The sequence below is a fragment of the Schistocerca cancellata genome, chromosome 5 (genome assembly GCF_023864275.1).
Source record: "Schistocerca cancellata isolate TAMUIC-IGC-003103 chromosome 5, iqSchCanc2.1, whole genome shotgun sequence".
Taxonomy (NCBI): domain Eukaryota; kingdom Metazoa; phylum Arthropoda; class Insecta; order Orthoptera; family Acrididae; genus Schistocerca; species Schistocerca cancellata.
The window spans coordinates 561,391,938-561,404,618 of NC_064630.1; the positions used below are offsets into that span (position 1 = coordinate 561,391,938).

Below are 12,681 nucleotides of genomic sequence, written 5' to 3' on the forward strand. Positions count from 1 at the left end.
ACGAAGTTAAACAGGTAAAATTTCATTTAAGCTACGAATGAATGCTGCTGAAGATACAGTAAGTCCAAACGGTAATTTCCGAAATCACTTTTGGGTAAAATAGTCATATCCGGTTATTGTTTAGCGTCTCTCTAGATAGATTGATAGTCGAAGAGTTGTTTCGATAGATGCAAAGAATAGTAAAAGAGTAGGCAGCGGTACAGAAAACTAAAAGGGAAATAGCACCACTACAGCTCGGGGCCCTATGCTCGCTACGGCACATATTCACTTAGAGTAGTGAATCCCCTGAGGACTTTAATAGCTGCACATTAATTTCAGTTTGTGACTTAGTGGCACATTTGGCGGAAGTACGTACGTAAATTGATCTAACCATGAACATGGATGTATGTCATTCTTAGATTTGCGAAAGATCTTAAATTTCCGAACAGTTAAGAAGTGTTTATAGTCAAAGTTTTCGCCTCGTGGCGACAAAGACCTACCGCGTCTGTCCCAGTCCCAATGTCGATTATTGTCAAGTTCGCGCGCCTGGCGATCTCTTGTTGCATCCCGTAAATGAAACAAATTATTTTCTTCAAAGCCCTCTGCTATCCGTGATTCTAAATTTCTTCTGCTATCTTTTCCTACGATTTCGCCTTCGATCTGTTTGACTTGCTTTCGTAATGCCTCAACTTCCCATTTAACGCGTTCATTAAATTTTCCCTGATTTTCAACATGCTTATTTATGTTCTGGTACTCTTCGGTTTCTGCAAATGGCAATGGTGCTGTATCATCTGAATCTCTGTCCCCATTTAAACTAAGACTTGTCAATTTGTCTGAAATCTCCTCAACTCTTTCCGATAAATCACCTATTTGTTCTTTCTGTTTATTTACGTCTCCCGTAAGTGTCGCGACTCGGGTTTCAGTATTAACACATTTGGTAGTTAACTGTTCACATTGTTGTGTTAGGTTATTTATTCTGTCATTTGGTACGGATTCCTCGATTCTCTCAAATATTTCTTCCTTATCTTTTGCACGTTGTAAATTTAACTCTGAAAATTTCTGTACTATCACGCGATCTCTTTCTTCCTGTTCTCTATCCTGTTCCTTTTGTCTGATTTCTACTGCAATTAATCTATTATTGTGAGCATTCAAAATTGGTTGTACTTCTTCTCTGATTTCTTTCTTTAATTCATCTTTCATATTTTTGAAACATGTCCCTATTCGTGAGTCTAACCGTGTTTCCAAAGTTCCCATCTCTGTTTTAATTGTTCCTATCTCTGTTTTTAATTCAGATCCTAACCGTGTTTCCATTGTTCCCATATCAGTTTTTAATTCAGATCGTAACTGTGATCCCACATTTAATATAGCACTCATCAACTGCTCCATAGTAACTGTTTCAAAATTCTTTTCACCCCTCACATTTCCCACAAAACCAGCTTCCTTCTGCATAGCCATAAGGCCATCTGTGTTCGATACTATTCCAGAATCTTCTGTCGTTAATCTCGGATTCTGTGAATTTTCTGATTGAGAAAAATTTTGAAATGGTTCCAGACTATTTTCCCGACTTATTACATTGTTTTCCACTTCATTATCCATCATACTGTTTTCCTCTGTTGGCGAGTTCGCCATGTTAACAATTTCGTCATTCTCACTATTCATCATTTTTGCCTTTTTCATCGATCGCGTAATCATTTACAAAACATACAAAACTCGTCACTATATGAAAATTATACACAATGACTCTTTATCTTCAACAATACCATTCACACGAAATATTTCCCTCAAACACGATTAATCGAACAATTGAAATAATTGCACCAAATCGTCAAACGCGTATACAAGGCAATAAAAATTAAATTTTGAAAAATACCATTAGAAGAATGCCAATTACCAAATCTAAACATGCAATATAGACTACAATTACTAAACTACAAATTACTACAACAATACTACTGTCTACTATTTTTACAATCAGAAGAATTCCAACGGACGATCCTGGCAGGGTCGCCACGTGCATGGGGGCTTAATTAAAATAAAGATATAAGAATGCAATGCAAATACTTTTTAATTTTCTGTCGCTGTATGTCCGATTACGCTGTTTCGTAAACGGCTGGCCCTGACTAGTATTAGTACGCAATCTGACTGCATAGAACAACAACAAAGAATGAAATGAAAATTTCAGTTAATACAATTAATTAATTAAGTCCCCAGCAACTATAAAACCTACGAAACCAACAAAGCACAAGTGTAGCTGTTCTGTATGTGGTAGTATGACTCAACGCACATCTGGCACGGTTCTTCTTCAACAAGACAAGAATTTTTAAATACCAATTATACTGACGTGATAAAAGAAAATTAGAAATACTATAATTGTGCAAGAAAACCAAAATTACACTCTAATACAAGAACACAAGCCAGATGCTTTGTTGACTGAACCTGTAATGATGCATTATGTAGGTCACTGAAATAATGAGAGAGAAAAATAAAAGTAGTTTGTTACCTTAATTTATATTGACGAAATGCACTCTGATCATTACAATGTCTCCATTAGAATAACATCTGCTATCTCTCCCATCAAATAGCTGCATAAAACATCGAACAAACACTCACTACTACCCCATCTCACTCCAACTTCAGCGACAAACAGTGTCCACCACAACTTCTCGGCAAGAACTGCTTGCCGCTACGTCTCAATAATCACTGCCAGTGGAGGCGGCGGAACAATACTCTCTGGCGCGATCTCTGGCGCTGTGGCTCAGTATAGCCACCTTTCAAGAGATGAAATACATGCAAGGATTGGAGCAGGTAATAGGAGCTATTTTGTACTGATTAAAGTATTTAAAGTAAAAAGCCTTAGTAGGAATCTGAAGCTGACTGTGTATCGTAAAATAGTGTAGTGATGTATGGTTCAGAGACTTGGACAATGAAACAAAATGATAAGTTGTTGCAGAAATGGGAAAAGGAGATACTTAGGAAAATATACAGATCAGTAAATGATAGGAGGTTTTGTATATTCAAAAATAATGAGATCGGAGAGTTGTATTACAAACCAGATATCGTGACAGAAATAAAGAGTAATGGACTAAGGTGGTTGGGACATGTAGAAAGAATGGTGGAGAGCAGCACAGTCAAGGAAGTTTTACAAAGGAAAACCAGGTGGACCCCGTATAAGGGGTAGACCAAGGATCACATGGCTAGACAACATGAAGGAGAACCTGAGAAGAATGGGACTTAGAAAATGGAGAGCCAAAGCAGCTAGCGAGCAGAAAAAATTAACAGGTTCTTTTGTAGGAAATTTAACGCAGTTCAATTTTTTAGTGGTAGGAGACTCAAATTTTTTGTACAGTGATTGGCGGAAGTGCCATGAGCGAAGTACTAGAAGTCCTCACCAGTGGGGGATGAGCGTAGAAGTTCGGGTCCATTTGAAGGTCATTTTTGTACTTGAATAAATCTAAAACTACGGCCACTATCCCAGTACAGATATTAACTACTGTAAAAAAGGTCATTTTAATTTTTAGGGCCAGAATTAACATTGCGGGTAATATAAAACAAAATCAGTAAGATCAGCTAAATCACTATGTGTATTTCCCTTATCGCGTCAGGTGCTTCCAACGCCACTAGGTGGCGTTCAGTCTCACGGGGAGCAGCTGTAGTGTTTTGACTCATAAGAGTATTTTACCCTGCAGTACAGTAGCAAGTGTCGCATTTATCTACGCAACATTAATTCCATTCCACAGTTGTGGAGGATATTTTGTAACACACTGCCTGCTAACTGTAAGAGAGTTTCCACATTTGTGTCTGCATCTTCCTGCCCCTGCGTGTGTTTGAGTGTTTGTTTGGGGGGGGGGGGGGGGGGGGTGAGAAAGATAGAGAGAGAGAGAGAGAGAGAGAGAATGAGGAGGAAGGAAAAGTCTCACTCCATAGGAAGGGGAAATAAACCTTGACGTCAGCAGGATAGATCGATCGCGCAATTATCAATCAGAGTGCACGCTGAATCGTACACGCACATGTGTGCATCTAGCAACAGTAGCGATGCGTGACGGCGGCTTATATGGATTCGATGTCTGATTACGTCACTAATGCACATCAATTAATCGACCTGTTCCATTTGGCACATTCATTAACAACATATATTGCTGATCATATCCGGCAGTTAAGAGGAGAGAGAAAAAATGCACATCGTGGCACGTTAAACTCTGCATATATGGGGGCGAGACCGCGTTAATTTGCGGCGACGAAAACATCCGGCTTCGTCTCTGCTGCCATTTTACGGCCGCTTACGTTTGCGTGGATTACGTAATTATTTTCCGGTAGCGTAGTTGGTAGCAAAATTCGTTAAATCACTCGAACGAGCGTTATTACATTTTGCATCAGCTCCAAACACGTTTAATTTCCTCCTTCGACATTTCCGCGGCCACAGAACGGGCATAATATCAGCTTCAAGCACGCTGTGAATCGGTCTGACTTTGCCTGAAACATAGAGAACATTGCCAAGCTTTCGTGATTCCAAACGTCGAAAATTTGCCACTGCGTGCTGCGGAAATACGTAGGTATTTTTTTACCGAGCTCAGCAAGAAAAGTTCCAAAAAAACATCATTAAACTTGTTTCATTAAAAATTTTATTCTGTTTAAGTGAATTTTAGAAACGCCTGACAAACATTAATTTCCACTTTTCAGCAATTTCTGAATTTTTGCAGCCGTTCTTAAATACGAATGAATATACATTCCAGCTTTTCTTTTTCAGGAATGTTATGAAGATTTCTATTGTTTAATATCTTAAGTTTTTTTCCACCAGAACTGATCTCATCTCTGCACGTGTTCAGATTACTTGGAAAACATTTCTGTAAGAGTAGGCCGTTGATTTCTTTTCTTACCTATTTTTAATATTTCTTTACTTCGTAGTTTATCCATCAGTCGTCATTTTGACAGAGGCTCCATATGTGTAAAATTCCGGAGCATGTAGGTGGATAATGAACTGAGTTAGTACCAGCATGTGGGTAAGGTAACCAAAAGCACCGTTCTGCCTGCTCTGCGATCAGATCTCTCTCTCACTCTGTTGACCTGCGAACAGGATTGCTACCATACATTGCGTAATTTCACTCACTTCTGTCCTATGACATAATCTTGGGGAGGGGGGTGGGGGCGGGGTGCAGTGAAAATAAAAAAGTATTTATTCTACATCGTGTAATAAGAATCATACGTGAAATTTATAATCGATCATCTTGTAGAAGCCTGATCAAGGACCTAGGAATTCTTGCACTTACCTTTTAATACATAAACTCCGTAATAGCAATCGTGATTGATAACAAGGGGGAATTCAGGAATCGCAGCGACAATAACAGTAATAGAAACAATTTACGCAATACTGTTCAAATGTTCAAATGTGTGTGAAATCTTATGGGACTTAACTGCTAAGTTCATCAGTCCCTAAGCTTACACACTACTTAACCTAAATTATGCTAACGACAAACACACACGCCCATGCCCGAGGGAGGAGTCGAACCTCCGCCGGGACCAGCCGCACAGTCCATGACTGCAGCCCCTAGACCGCTCGGCTAAATCCACGCGGCCCGCTAGACTGTGTACCCCTCTCTAGAATTCTGAGTGGTCTTTCACATTCTGGTACAAATATCTGGTACAGGAAGGAAACTGAATATCGACAAATATTCAGAAACAAAGTAAGAGAATAGCTCTTTAACCACTCCTACTGTATAGGGTGATTCAATACTTTCGGCTCATAGGACAAAGTCGTACTAAGGAATATGACAGGAACCATCACTGGAAGCAAAAATGTATAGTAAACATGGCTCTAAACTGCATACCTTAAGAGCTATGAGCACCTGTTCAGTCGAACAGGTGTTTTTCACAACAGCAAAGATGACCAAGTTTTCACAGCTCTTAACGTACGTATTTTAGAAACTTCTTTGCTTCAATTAATCACTCCTATCATGCTCCTGGATACGACTTCGTCCTATGGCCAAATACTACTGAATCACGAACGTGGACTCTGTCCTATTGAATATGACTTTTGAGTCATCCTGTATATATCAATATTTGGATTGAAAAATGTAAATTCGACGTAACTCTAATGCTTGTATTAGATAGCTCCTGATTTTACAGGTTTACTGTGTAGATAGCTGGCAGTGGTAAAGTTACATAAATGTTTTGTTTGAAGTATTAGATAATAACAACAGCTGAGAAGGAGAAGGAGAAGCGACCCTTTTTTTTTTTCAAAATAGCGGTTTTAAGGGTTTAGTTTTATACCAGCCCCTGCCTACCATTTATTTGATTTTGTGTGCGTGTAGCGCATTAGCAGAACTGAAATTCGCGCTCGCTTCGGATTATGGCGATCACGATAGAAATTTTTATCGCTGCTAATTTGGCAGTCGCTGCGTTTGCGATCGGGCAATAATCGACCATGAGCGCGAACTGGCTTCTTGTGAAGCGAAAAGATAAATTGCGTGGCTGCGTTTGCCGTTTAAATAACCTCTCCCAAATCACAAGCAAGCACACGTGCATATGAGATTAATTTTTGTGTCCCAGCTATTTTCAACATATCTTTGGCAGTGGCTGATATAAACATTCACGCTCACTAATTTGCATTTGATTTTAATAACTTTTACGTAACGAATGGAAATCCGACCGTAGGCCGCCAAGAAAGTTAATCTTTGCCAGTAACTTTGAGCAATGCTCTAGTTTTCTCTCTCTCTAAGCAGAAAAATACTTTTAATTACGTACACTTTCATCTTGCAGATATAAATAATATTTATATTCAGCTCTCAAAGTTATCACGGCCGTGTAATATGAGTTCATATTTACTGTTAGTTCAAAGGCGTCTAACCGCCACTGACTAAGGAATATTGCAAGTAAACGGCCAGTCTGATAACAAATTGATATGATTGGATGGGGAAGCAGAAAATGACTTTGTGGATAAATGAAAGGTTTTTTTTTTTTTGGTCATCAGTCTACTGACTGGTTTGATGCGGCCCGCCATGAATTCCTTTCCTGTGCTAACCTCTTCATCTCAGAGTAGCACTTGCAACCTACGTCCTCAATTATTTGCTAGACGTATTCAAATCTCTGTCTTCCTCTACAGTTTTTGCCCTCTACAGCTCCCTCTAGTACCATGGAAGTCATTCCCTCATGTCTTAGCAGATGTCCTATCATCCTGTCCCTTCTCCTTATCAGTGTTTTCCACATATTCCTTTCCTCTCCGATTCTGCGTAGAACCTCCTCATTCCTTACCTTATCAGTCCACCTAATTTTCAACATTCGTCTATAGCGTCACATCTCAAATGCTTCGATTCTCTTCTGTTCCGGTTTTCCCACAGTCCATGTTTCACTACCATACAATGCTGTACTCCAGACGTACATCCTCAGAAATTTCTTCCTCAAATTAAGGCCGGTATTTGATATTAGCAGACTTCTCTTGGCCAGAAATGCCTTTTTTGCCATTTTTTTCGAGTCTGCTTTTGATGTCCTCCTTGCTCCGTCCGTCATTGGTTATTCTACTGCCTAGGTAGCAGAATTCCTTAACCTCATTGACTTCGTGACCATCAATCCTGATGTTAAGTTTCTCGCTGTTCTCATTTCTACTACTTCCCATTACCTTCGTCTTTCTCCGATTTACTCTCAAACCATACTGTGTCCTCATTAGACTGTTCATTCCGTTCAGCAGATCATTTAATTCTTCTTCATTTTCACTCAGGATAGCAATGTCATCAGCGAATCGTCTCATTGATATCCTTTCACCTTGTATTTTAATTCCACCCCTGAACCTTTCTTTTATTTCCATCATTGCTTCCTCGATGTACAGATTGAAGAGTAGGGGCGAAAGGCTACAGCCTTGTCTTACACCCTCCTTAAGACGAGCACTTCGTTCTTGATCGTCCACTCTTATTATATCCTCTTGGTTGTTGTACATATTGTATATGAACCGTCTCTCCCTATAGCTTACCCCTACTTTTTTCAGAATCTCGAACAGCTTGCACCATTTTATATTGTCGAACGCTTTTTCCAGGTCGACAAATCCTATGAAAGTGTCTTGATTTTTCTTTAGCCTTGCTTCCATTATTAGCCGTAATGTCAGAATTGCCTCTCTCGTCCCTTTACTTTTCCTAAAGCCACCTAGCGCATTCTCAATTTTCTTTTCCATTCTTCTGTATATTATTCTTGTAAGCAGCTTCGATGCATGAACTGTTAAGCTGATTGTGCGATAATTCTCGCACTTGTCAGCTCTTGCGAAAGGTAACACATAAATTTTAGAATCTATATTCCGCACAATTATACTTACATTCTCAGACAAGAGCAGACAGGCAGCGTTTTTACAGATTTCGTCACCAATGGCGGCGATTGAGACCTACTTCCATGAAACGAGACAAAAGAAAGTGTCCTCCTTCATCAGACGAACAAGAACAATGATAATAATAATTTTACACTGTCAGTGATTTTCACAACGTAATATTTTCATCACACTTATATTTCAATGCTTGTTTGTCATTACTGTCTTTGACAGTCTCTTTAACTTATTTTCAGTCTTTATTCCGTCACTTATGAATAACAGTTTGTGGCAGGTATGGCACAGTACCTCAATCGATAGAAACAGAATCCCTATAGGACTTCTTTGTTGTCTGTCTGTCTGCTAAATAGCCTTTTTCTCAGGAACGGGTGGACGTATCAAGTTGAGATTTATGTCACATTCTAAAGTGTAAGGTTTCTTGGCATTGGAATAAATGTAAGCTTCTAAGTCAATGCACTAAGGAGATACGGCCATTTATGTCGCTTATTTTGATATTCGCAAACTCACTAATTAATTAAAACCTACAGGTACTTGCCATTGACCTCGAATCATGAAATTTGTCAAACAGTTTCACAGTACAAGTAAAGGAAAAAATTAGAAAATCGTAAATTTGTAATTAAATCACAAAAAATATTTCTTTTGTCATTTGTTATCAGACTTCGGACCTCAAAATAAAACATTCTTGAGAGACTTGGAATCCCTGGGACCGACATCTTGCCAGTATTAATATCGATAACAGGTAAGAACGATCTAAATTCTCGATTTCCGATGTAAGGTGGTTTATTTATTCACGTAGCGCCACCCTATACTCGTATATTTCTATTCATACTTTTATGCTGTATAGCACTCCCAAGGTCTGTTAATATAATGAATGGATAACGAAGATGTGCTTTTCATAATTAGTATTACTGTTTATTCGCATGTGTAACTCCACATATTGAAAATGGTCAAGCTAGGAAGTGAATTAGCTGTTCACTTCTTTTTGTGAGAAGCTGTGTATTTTTCCGTTTATTCGGCACAGCAGCCTAGCAGAGAGGCGGCGGAAGGGAGCAAGCAACTGACATTACCCACAGCCATAAACGTGAAGCTTAAAGTGGGCTTCAGGGCAGCTGATGCCTCCACCCCCTCTGTTTCCCACAGCTCGGTACTGGCCATGTTAACGTAACGGAAGCTAGCGCGTTGGACGGCTAGCAAGCGCTCGTGCGAAGACTCGATGCCTACATGACGGAATGACTTATTAATTTAAAAAAGGGACGATTGGAATCTTAAGTGGGAACTGAAAGACACAGCGTTTCAACAGCAGGTTTGGAACGTGGCCAGAAAGAATGTTAGCTTCTGCCTTTGTCCCCGTCTAAAAATAAAACAAAAAGTCTCACTCTCGCAGACGCTCTGTTAAAATCTTGAAATATATCTTGGGGCGATGGTCATAGTCACCCCACCCGCCCATGTTAGGCAATAAATTTTGCCTGACTCATGTAGTACTATCACCGTAAGAGGGTGGTACGGGACTACAAGTCCCACCGCCACACCTCCAAAGTGAATTGCAGTGACAAAGTCACTGCACAATGGAAATACTGGCCCACCAACACAGTTAGACCGCAACAGACCGGTGATGCTGTATTGTAACCTATCACCTCGGACTACAAGTCCTTTAAAAAAAAAAAAAAAAAAAAAAAAAAAAAAAAAAAAAAAAAAAAAAAAAAAAAAACATAGTCACCCACGGTACAGGACTACAAGTCCCACCGCCACACCTGCACCTGCCCATGTTAGGCAATAAATTCTGCCTGACTCATGTAGTACTATCACCGTAAGAGGGTGGTACGGGACTACAAGTCCCACCGCCACACCTCCAAAGTGAATTGCAGTGACAGTCACTGCACAGTGGAAATTTACTGGCCCACCAACACAGTTAGACCGCAACAGACCGGTGATGCTGTATTGTAACCTATCACCTCGGACTACAAGTCCATTAAAAAAATAAAAAGAAAAAAACATAATCTCGGTAAACTTTGGCTATAGATTGGACGGAGCTCAGAATCACTACCGTCATTGGCGACGACTTGGAGGTTATCCAAATCTAGGAGTAACTAGTATTTTAGTAATGACGTACACTCTGCCTTCTGTCTCCCAGAACGGCGGTATGAGATTGGACGGAGCTCAGAATCACTACCGTCATTGGCGGACGACTTGGAGGTTATCCAAATCTAGGAGTAACTAGTATTTTAGTAAAGACGCACACTCTGCCTTCTGTCTCCCAGAACGGCGGTATTGTTGCAGCCTCTCGGGCTGCGCATGCGAAAATGGGGCCAAAACGCTGTTTACTGCCGCACAGAGTCGGCGCCTACGTAGTCGCGAGTACTGGAAATTCTTTAGTGAGATTCGCGCAGCAATGCTTTGCCGTGGAATAATACTGTGGATGCGGTACTTGTTAACCTTGCAATATTTCGGTAATTGTTGATCACAGTTATTTGATTTTCAGGAAGCACTTTGCATCTTTGATCGTTATTTGCTCTTCTGAGTTCACTTTTCATTAGCACTTTCTGATCCACTTTTCGCTTAACCATTGACAGTATTCATTACGCGGTCCCAAATTTGTACCAATATCGAAATTAAATATAATTGTTTCTCTGACTTTGCATTCATGGTCATATTGTTCAATGTTTTCCCACTTGAATGCACATTGAGGGAAATAAATAGCATCTTTTATAACTGTGTATTTTCATTCAATACTTTGATGCCTCCGTTAAATAATATGTGGTCCTGTATAGCGGCTGAACTGTCCATTTCATGCATGACTATTAACTTCTGCCGGCTGCAGTGGCCGAGCGGTTCTAGGCCCTACAGTCTGGAACCGCGCGACCGCTACGGTCACCGAGCGGGGTGGCGCAGTAGTAGCACACTGGACTCGCATTCGGGAGGACGACGGTTCAATCCCGCGTCCGGCCATCATGATTTAGGTTTTCCGTGATTTCACTAAATCGCTCCAGGCAAATGCTGGGATGGTTCCTTTGAAAGGGCACGGCCGACTTCCTTCCCCATCCTTCCCTTATCCAATGAGACCGATGACCTCGCTGTTTGGTCTCTTCCCCCAAACAACCCAACCGCTACGGTCGCAGGTTCGAATCCTGCCTCGGGCATGGTTAGTTCTGTTTAAGTAGTTCTAGGTTTAAGTAGTTCTAAGTTCTAGGGGACTGATGACCTCAGCAGTTAAGTCCCATAGTGCTCAGAGCCATTTTTATTAACTTCTAAAGGTGGACCTACCCGTGTTAAATCCAGATTTTATAAGACTTTATTCACTGCGCTACTTGTTTCTTTACATATGACTGCGTAGAGAGCCTCACTCCGCTTTCCGATCACGGGAACTTCAATTTTGCATCTCCAGCGTATGCACTACTACAACCACCCCGTCTCACATAGAGCTGGATGAATTATCCAGATACACAACTATGTTTGTACGGGACTCTAGGTGCGTCCTACTCGCACTTATCCGGATTTTTTTTATTTTTTTCTCCTCACCTACATATACATACATCAGCACAAGTGTTGCATCACCCAGATTTGTCATGCAGGTGTGTTGTCATCGTGATTGTTCCTGTACCGATCGGCAAATCAACTCTGACGTTGTTTGCAAACATACGCACAGTTACCACGAGCGGTACCTACGGGTATAATGCCACACTTGAATGGATTGCAGCATTTCAGGTGAAAGTAAAGCAACAGTAGGAATTTATCAGAAACGTGTGAGGAATGCTAGCGTGGACATCCATTATGCGACTAAGGACATCCACGACTAGTGATGGAACCACATTATCACGCTATGCGCAGAAGGCTTTTCAGCCAGAGAACTTGCTCGACGTATGCATCATAATCTACGTAATGTGGTGCGGACAAGGAATTGGCTCCAATTCACAGGTAGTGTTGAGATCTCACACCGTACAGGCTGCCCACTTTCTATAGGTGCACAGGACGATTGACATCTACTAATTTTTAGTCAAAGGAACCTTGGGCTGAGTCGTCCAGAACTGTATTCGGCGTTGTAAGAGGCTACACATCGTCATATATCGGATCAGACTATTAGGAGACGATTGCATGACGTGAATCCCCATTCCTGACGACATGACGAGCACAACGCCGTACACCACAACACCATGGACTTGGTTACAGATGAGCAAGAAATCATACAGAATGGACCCACCAGTATGGTCGTCGGGTGTTGTTTCCACATGGGCAACAGCGTGGTGGTGGAGTGGTATTCTAGGGTGGCATTACATGGTACCAATGTACACCTCTCTTGGTTGTTGAGAGCAGTCTCATTGAACTGCGGTACAAGGATGAGATTCTGTAGCCAATAGTGCGACCGTATGACCTACTTTTTGGTGACAATTTCAACTTAATGGGTGATA

General features: G+C 40.8%; 1 protein-coding gene across 1 annotated transcript in view; it reads left to right on the forward strand.

Annotated features, from left to right (window-relative positions):
* The window catches only part of LOC126188679 (Kv channel-interacting protein 4-like), a 601,427-nt gene that overhangs the window by 504,543 nt on the left and 84,203 nt on the right, over positions 1-12,681 (forward strand). The gene's annotated exons all lie outside the window — the stretch shown is intronic.